Raw genomic sequence first — 9084 nt, forward strand, 5'->3', positions numbered from 1 at the left:
CTTAGGACAGTTTCCCCAAAACACAGATTCTGACGCAGAGAATGCTCTTGGGAACAATACTTGTAAGAAAATGAGGGAAGCCGAGTTGGACGTAGGGAGAAGTTGAACTGTCATGCAGTTGCAGCAAAGGTACCCATCAATCCTACAGAGAGCTCCAGAACTGGAGTATCCCTTCAGTGTTTTCCCAAATCTCCAGTAGGGCAGAACATTGTGCCCCACACTGACAAGTTATTAGAGGTGGGCCAACCCCCAAGAAGGAGCATGATCTTTTGAAAGTCAGTTACTTTGGCCAAAGGGTATTCTAGAGAAGGACTCATCTGAGAGCAATAAACAACTAGCACTCCCACAGCTGAGCAAGTGAGTGAGTGTAAACTGTGACATATCAATACATCTGTATAGCCCTTCCCTTGTGTTGCTCAGATTCATTTGCTACATATACTAAGTTGATCACACCTCTCCAAGTTTCTGGTTGGTTTCCTCTTCTGAAGAAATTTACAAGAGGATGGTTATTAGAACAAACTATAAACTCTGCCACTGCAGCTGGACTCAAGACCATAGCTGATACTCATTTTCTTCTTCCTCCACTACCCATTCCAGATGTCCCTCACCCTTGGCTAGCATCTCTGCAATTTAGGTGGCTGCCTGGTAAAGAGACCCAGATCCTCATCCCTAATGGAGCTAAATTCCCTGCTCATCAAGCTCTTCTCAGGCTGCTATGCTGTCCATTTACCATTAAAATTATGCAGGGAAATAAGCACTAGTAAATCACGTGGGTACCAAGCCTACTACTGCTGATCAGAACCAGTCACTCCTGACAAAGTGGTGACTTCTCTTCTTGCCTAATTGTGTCTCCAACTCTGAAATCCTGAGGCAGCAACTGCAGTTTCAAATGTAATGGAGCTCTTACTGTGTTCTCAGGTGGAAGCATCCCTCTATGGGAATCAGACTCACAGAAGTGCAAATTCACCAAAGGAATCACTGGAAATGATTGGAAGTGGGACTTGGTTCTTAGTTCTTAGTTCTTGGTTCTTAGACCCATATATTTTACCAACTGGGGTCACAGCTCCTTATATGGCCATGATTTAGGGTATAGACTGCTTCCTGGAGAATGGTGTTTCATCTTCCTAGGGTATTATCTCCAAGCTGTCACTTCAGCTCCACCTTTACAAATAAACATTCTATTTATTTATTTTGAGGGGGTGAAATGGAAGAGAGAGGGGGAGAGAGAGAATCCCAAGCAGACTTCGCATTGTCAGTGCAGAGTCTGATGAGGGGCTCAATTTCATGAACTGTGAAATCATCAACCTGAGCTGAAATCAAGAGTTGGACGCTTAACCAACCGAGCTACCCAGGTGCCCCTAAAATACTCCATATTTACATCATGTCAGTAGCTTCTTGGAAGCTTGGTATGTGAGAAGACCAGAAGATCCTATAGTCGTGCACCTGCTCTCACACTTCCTTTGATATAAAGCAGGTCTCTTGGTCTCAGGTGACATTATACAATATACCTTGTTGGTAGTTCAAACACTATGTAAGTTCTTGGATAACAGTGATGACTGAGGCAACATGGCAGGAAAGGAAATTTATACTTGCAACATGTGTTCATTCCAGATAAACCAAAGTCCCTCCTCCTTCCAAGATGGTTTAATCAAGGGATAGTAGCATACCAGGGGCTCAACATTAGTCTCCATTGCTAGTGGTTTGGATGTTCAGCAGTGTGGTAACTAGATCAGTGTTGATGAGTCCAAGTCCATGCTGTTGGACACATGCACAGCCTCCCTACCTGCCACCATTGTTAATGTGCCCATGAGCTCATTAAGTCAGCAGTGAGTTGGCTAAAGATAGTGCTAAGTATCCTCTCACAGCTGACTCACTCTAACTACTTGGTTGTTTCTTGCCTCTTTTTTGGTGGATGCTCTCTTGCAGGCATGTGATACCAAAATCTGTACACTTCACGCCAATTACCATAGGTCCATCCTGTTTTCAAGTATAGGTTTTATTATTACTCGTATATAGAAACAGATCAGGAGACAACTGCCATTGAAAGGATAGTTTGTTGAGGGTTGATGGGGGTGGGAGGGAGGGGAGGGTGGGTGATGGGTATTGAGGAGGGCACCTTTTGGGATGAGCACTGGGTGTTGTATGGAAACCAATTTGACAATAAATTTCATATGTTGAAAAAAAAAAAAAAGAAAGGATAGTTTGTTACACTCACAGATCCCAAGGACAGGGGGTAGGTCACAACATAGGGAGACACACAGGGAAGTACCATAGTTAGGAGGCAGAGGGAGAGGAGGAAACTGTAGCAAGAGCCTTTACTGGGGTTTATGTGGGAAGAAGCTTAGAGAGGATAAGCAGGTGAAATCATGAGTAAGTTGTTTTCTATCTCTAGGAATTAACTAACCCTGAGAGGGACAGTCTTTCCAGGGTCAGGACCAGGATATCAAATAATCAAAAATACAGAATAATAAAACATGGTTAATACATACCCATTGCCTCTTCTCCATACCTATTTGACCCTTATTTTTCAACTTTTATCCTTCTAGGACCCTAAAAAAAAAAAAAAAAAACCTAAAAAACAACAACAACAACAACAAAAACAAACAAACAAACAAACAAACTAAGCTATTCACCACTGCCAATGAGTCCATATATATTTTTACCTCAAGCTACTTCTCTCCACAGAAAGTGGATGATGAGGTACACTGGTAGAAATAGAGAGACTGGTGTATCTTCTGCCCTCTGGATCAGATATGTTTTACCAAAATCTTATACTTGCCACTATTTCCTTATCTGATTAACTTGATGTCATCGATATAATGGACCATCTACAGAATGTTCAGATGATCCAGGCCCTCTCAGACTAGAGTATGACAGAGAATAGAGAAGTTAACATAGCCCTGAAGCAGAAGACAAATGCATACTGCTGGCTGTCCCACATGAATTCAAATTGCCTTTGTTGCTTCTTCTTGCTATGGGGAAAACAAAACAAAACAAAAACAGACTCACCAGACTAATTTACCTAAGATTATGTTGATCTGCTTTAGAACAGATACTACATCTAATATACCAGTTGCAGTTGGGGTTACTATTTGCCTAAATTTGTGATAAGCTATTAGCATGTGCCAAACTATACCTATTTTTTTTTTAATTTTTTAATTTTTATTTTTTGTTCATTTATTTTTTGAGAGAGAGCTTGGCACAGTGTGAGCAGGGGAGGTGCAGAGAGAGAGAGGAAGACACAGAATCTGAAGCAGGCTCCAGGCTCTGAGCTGTCAGTACAGAGCCTGAGGTGGGGGCTCGAACCCACAAACTGTGAGATCATGACCTGAGCTGAAGTCAGACACTCAACTGACTGAGCCACCAGGTGCCCCTATACCTATTTTTTTAAAGATCAGACTTGTGAATTAAATAGATAGACTGGTGAATTAAATAGAGCACCATTCCTGAATCCTTTAGGTTTTTAAGGGTGATGTTCTCTGATGTTTCTCCTGGGATATAAATATTTTTAAATTTATGATCTTGGCTGGGGGTGGGGCAGGGGTGGGAGGGAAGTGCATTTCAAAGTCCCCATTTGGCCTACTCTACTCTTTTAGCTCTTGCCCCTCAGGACAAGGGACCAATGTAGGCATTCTGCCAACTACCAAATATATCCATTCTGATTGTATATTTGGGGACTGGAAAAATAACTATTAAATGGATGTGTGTGTGTGGACCCATTTAATTTTAATGGATGTGTGTGTGGATGTGTGAGCTGGACCTAGGCCAGGATTCCACTTTTTAATCTAATCCACAAATGCCTCTCTCATTAAGAGGGGAAGTCTTGGTGATATTTGGATTCAAGATTATCAATCTCAACCTAAGCCCTATGTGCAACAGTTCTCAAAATATCTGAGTATTTCCTTTACTTACATGAATGGCCATAGGTTGCTTTAGGGACATTATTACATACACGTATGGTATTACAAGTTGCTTCCTTATGAGCATTCAGCCTTTCCTTCAGTCAGTAATTCAGTATCTAAAATTAGGATGAGGTTCAAGTGTTGGACAAGAGATCATGATGTTTTATCATAGTGCCTATCCAATAAATCTTGATTTCTTTTGGTCATATAAATTTTATAAATTGAGCAATTCTCTTATTGGCTGCCTATTTATCTTACACCTAGGAATATCATGTTCTACAATATCTTCATAGTTTTATGTAGGTCATATCCTGCTGGCTGTTCTTTAGACCTTGCTACCAATTATGATGATTACACCTACACTGCCTCAAAAATTTTAGTTTTGCCTCCTGCTCTCCATTATTCTGACTCCATCATCCCCAATGCTATCAGGGAGCCTAGTTCTATAACAGCATCTCTGATGTCACCCTTGGCCTATAGTTCATCACTGAACTACTCAGAAGTGCTATAGCCTGGTTACCCTTTATTAGAGCATCTCTTATCAGTTTGGTAAGGTGGAGTTTCACCCAGGTTCTCCCACAGCAAGCTGGGATTTTCCAGCTTTACATGGTGTACCTCCTCCAGCATGCTTATTTCTCCAAACCTCTTGGTGTCTTGCTCCACTGTCTACCACAGTAGTTCTAACATCCCTAATTTTTTTATTGAGACCATCCCTTTTTCAAACTTCCAAGAATGTTACAATGCTAACACTGTTTCTTAAAGTCCTCAGCAGGGTAATAAATCTTAGATTATAAGACAGTGCTCTTACTCAAACTCATGTTCTCACCTCCCTACCTTGATTCTACCCTCAGAATCATATACGCTCTCCAGGCTCCTACTGGTGCACGTTGGCTGGCCCATGTTGGCTGGTCCTGCAGCATTTCCTATTTGATGCCACCATGTCTCTGGCAGGGCAAGGTTATGTCTTGACCCTAGTTATTTTTCTGATGCCTACTGGGAGAGGGGAGATAGATCCTGAAAGGGTGTGTATTATGTTATGAGGCAAAGACCCCTGAATTTTCTTAAAGCAGAGGAAGAATTCTAGACTTCAACAGGAAAAAGTGGGCTATCTCTATAGGTTCATTGTCCTAGGGAAGCTGGAGATTCAATATTTCTGAGTACATTGACTCCTATCTCTGTTCCACATCTTAATGCCAAACACCTTTGCAGTCAAGGTCCTGAGTATAGTGGTCTTGCCAGAGTTAAAGATTCAAAGTTTTCTGGAACTATTCTGCCCTTATAATTAGGTCCTGGGTTTTAGCCTCACATTTTTTTTTTTTTTTTTTTTTTTGCCTTCTAGCTGTTCGAGATGAGACTCTCTTTATATGCTGCTTAAGAGACCTTCTGGCTTTCACATATCACCTTAAATTATTGATTAATTACCTCCTGCCTTTCATTGTCTTTTTCCAATATCACCCAGCAAGAACCAGGAGATTTCAAAGTCCCTATACTTATTACTTTCTTGAAACTTCTTCAAATTTTCTAATTAAAAAAATATTTTATATATATATTTTATATATAATATATATATAAATATATACAATTTATATATATAAAATATTTATAAATACTTATTATATAAAATTATATAAAATTATATAAAAATATATAAATTATATATATAAATTTATATATAAATTATATAAAATATATAAAATTATATAAAAATATTTATATATACACACCTTTATAAATATTTGTTTAAATAGGTACTTAAGGTATTATTCTGTAATAATGTTATAATTAAGGATATGTCAACATTTCCTCATAAATAAATCAGATAAGCAAACTTTATATCCTTCTTCTTTCTCATCAATTCCATTGAGTTAAATTACTAGAAGAGGAATTTTTGTGGTCAAAATGATACATTTATCTTAAAAGCTTTTGGCATATATTGTCAAATATGTTCCAGAAATGTTAGACTAGTTTACACTTCCACTAGCAGTGAATGACAAACCTGTATTGCCCAACTTTTGTAATATCATTTGTGGTGATTTTTGTTAATATGCCAAGATAAAAAGGCATTTCCTTTTTTATTTTAAATATTTTGAATTTGAAATGTTATTGCCTAGGTATGCTTTTCTTTTGTTAGTTGGGTACCTGAATTATTCAGAAAGGTCAACAATGACATTCAAAACAATGAAGGTCAACTGGTGCAGTGTTTACAAACTGTTCTCTGAATATTTGTGTTCTCTGATACCGAGAAACTCAAGCCATCGAAGGGAGGGAGCTATCTTGGGAAAGAGAAGCCATGCTGTGGAGGAAGGGAAGGGAGGCAGAGAACACTCAGGCAACCCCACTCCTCCACATACACGCCCACTTTGTTTCAAAAAGTGTCTACATTTATTTTTGTTTTATTTATTTGGCATCTCCTTAAGATTTTCTTTTAGGTGAAAGGTCAAGTAAAGCCACTTTGAAAACTACTACTTCTTGCCTAACCTTCCAGTGTTTTAGATGAGGAGGAAACTGAATCTCAGAAAGCTGGTGGCCTCTACCAGCCAAGACCAGCACCTTGAGTTGGTGCCATCGAGGTAGGTGATCGATCACCTCCACTCCACTGCTTCAAATGTTTTCTTTTTCTGATTACCCAGGCAGAAAACAGTACAAGGTGATTCAAGCATAAAAAGTGTCAAAACTTTCTACTTAAACTTTCTCCAGTTACTGACCTTCAGGATTCTTTTAAGTGTGAATCTTTCAGTAAGACCTTCACCACGTCACCTCGTCCAGCTGGCCTTTACTTCACATTCTGTGGCTCTCAAATTAAAGCAACCTCATGATGTGGATTTCTGTAAACGCGTTATTTTAAATGAAAGATCAGAGATTAAATAAACTGCCTTAGTTTTCTATCAGTTATGCACTGGGATTCACATTTTCCCTTATCTCTTCTAAATATTTGAACGATAATGTTTTCCCAATAGTGGTTAGGGTATAATTTACCAAATCATAATTTACTGATTCAGTTTGGATTTGAGGAACATTATCTTGGTTATTCAGTCCTTGGACATTATCAGAGCTGAAGATACATTTCTGTTTCAGATTTTACATATTTTGGCAATTGTTTTTAGCTCATGTACTTTTTTGCCCTAAAGCAGTTTCAAGAGAGTACAATTTTAAACATCAAAAAGGGAATAATGATACTTTAACTGAACTTTGAACTTTAAGGACTACCAACAAGTTATGCACTCTAAAAATAACCTTAATTATTTCCAGTTTTTCTACTTTTTTCTATTATTAACTCTTTATCTTCTTATTTAATATTTCATATCCTATGATCTATACCTACCACTTACAGTAGTACCTTCTATGTACTTACATATGTATCTGCAGGGGTGCCTGGGTGTCTCAGTTAGTTAAGTGTCCAACTTTGGCTCAGGTCATTATCTCGCAGTTCATGGGTTCAAGCCCTGCATCAGTCTCTGTGCTGACAACTCGGAACCTGGAGCCTGCTTCAGATTCTGTGTCTCCTTCTCTCTCTGTCCCTCCAGCACCCCCCCCCAAATAAATAAACATTAAAAAAAAAAGAGAAATGTATCTGCATTAGCCCATTTAGTCCTCATAGTAACAAATATTTAGGTGGATTAGGGACTGTTATTATGTCCATTTCACAGATGCAGAAACGGAGTCTTACAGAGGTTTAGTGTCAAAAAAGGTCAATCATGGTTCATCTCTTTCTGGAATTCAAGTTTTCATACAGCACTTTTTTGCCTCCCATGGTACAGAAAGAAATCCCACAATTGTGCCTTTGATTGAACCTTAATTTCTGTGGCCTCTCCAAGCACTCCAAGTCATATTTCAAATTATAAAAATTTTACTAGACATATAGTAAAATATACTTTATACTCATAGCCAAATTTCTCAAGATCCAACAACCTGAAGGTATTCTACTACAAATACAAACACTAAGTTGTCTCAGACCCTTTAACATTCAGTAATTCATGTGTGCATTGAAATGAAAGTACAAAATCATAATGGTTTGATTTATAAAATCATAAGTCTCTTGAAGGTAAGGCTTTATCTAGCCAAAAGCACACACACACATATATATTTGTAAAATATGAACCTAGAACTTTAAATTTCTGAAAAATTAGGGACAAAACTTCAGAAAAATTGGGGACAAGTTTGCTACATTGTCCCCTTTCAGAAACCACATCCTTTGACTTTCTGATTCTGCTCATGGATAGATCTTCAGTTCTTGGGTGTTAAATGTTAAAAATTACAATAACTACGCTCTTGAATTAATATAAAGATAACCCAATAAATCTTTATTAGCATATGTGTTATATCAATTCTACAGGTGATTTTGAAAAAAAATCATTAAATGATGAGGATTTATTGGGGCCCAATAACTGTGTTTTGATAATATTTATGATCTAAAAAGGGAGGGTAGAGCGAGAGATGTTGACAAGGTTGTTGCTAACACTTATGGAAAATGAAAATGATCTAGAAGTCAGTTTCACATTTTATATTTTCCAACACTGGGACATGAAACTATGAGGTATTCCAATGATCTTACATTTTTATATGATTGGCAAAGAATTTGAACTCCTCCTCAAATGTATCTCACTGACAAAATTTTTGCGAGATGACAAATAGGTTTCTTTGTTTATCAGTTTGGAAAATAAACCCTACAGCCTTAAACAAATTTGCTTAAGGTCAACACAGAACAGAGATCAGGTTACAAAGAACGTGAGATTATACTTTAGTGTGCCATCGCAATCCATTAGCCTCATTGTTACTTCAGTTGCCATTTTCATTACTGGCTCTGTATCTGCAAATTTTTATCCAGCTACTGGTAAGCAAGGTTTCTTCTGCACATCAATGTCTTAGTTTAAATTTTTAAGAGATGGGTCTGATTGATCAAGCTCACCTTTTGATGCCAGGCCATAGGTCTCCTATGACAAATGTGATTTGTGCTGATATCACAGCATGTGACAAGCAGGATTACTGACAGAAGAGTAGAGGCTCTTGAACTGCTCTTATCGGTCACCACAACAGCCCTGGGTCCAGCTATCTTAAGGTCTCTGCCTGCTTATTTCTAGATTTTTTTTTTTTGAGATTTCAAAAGTTTTATTGAAACTTACAATAAAGCTCAAATTTTACTTGAGCTAGTTTGAGTAGGTTTCTGTTCCTTAGAAACAAAGAG

Source organism: Leopardus geoffroyi, chromosome B2 (assembly GCF_018350155.1).
Source record: "Leopardus geoffroyi isolate Oge1 chromosome B2, O.geoffroyi_Oge1_pat1.0, whole genome shotgun sequence".
Lineage (NCBI taxonomy): Eukaryota > Metazoa > Chordata > Mammalia > Carnivora > Felidae > Leopardus > Leopardus geoffroyi.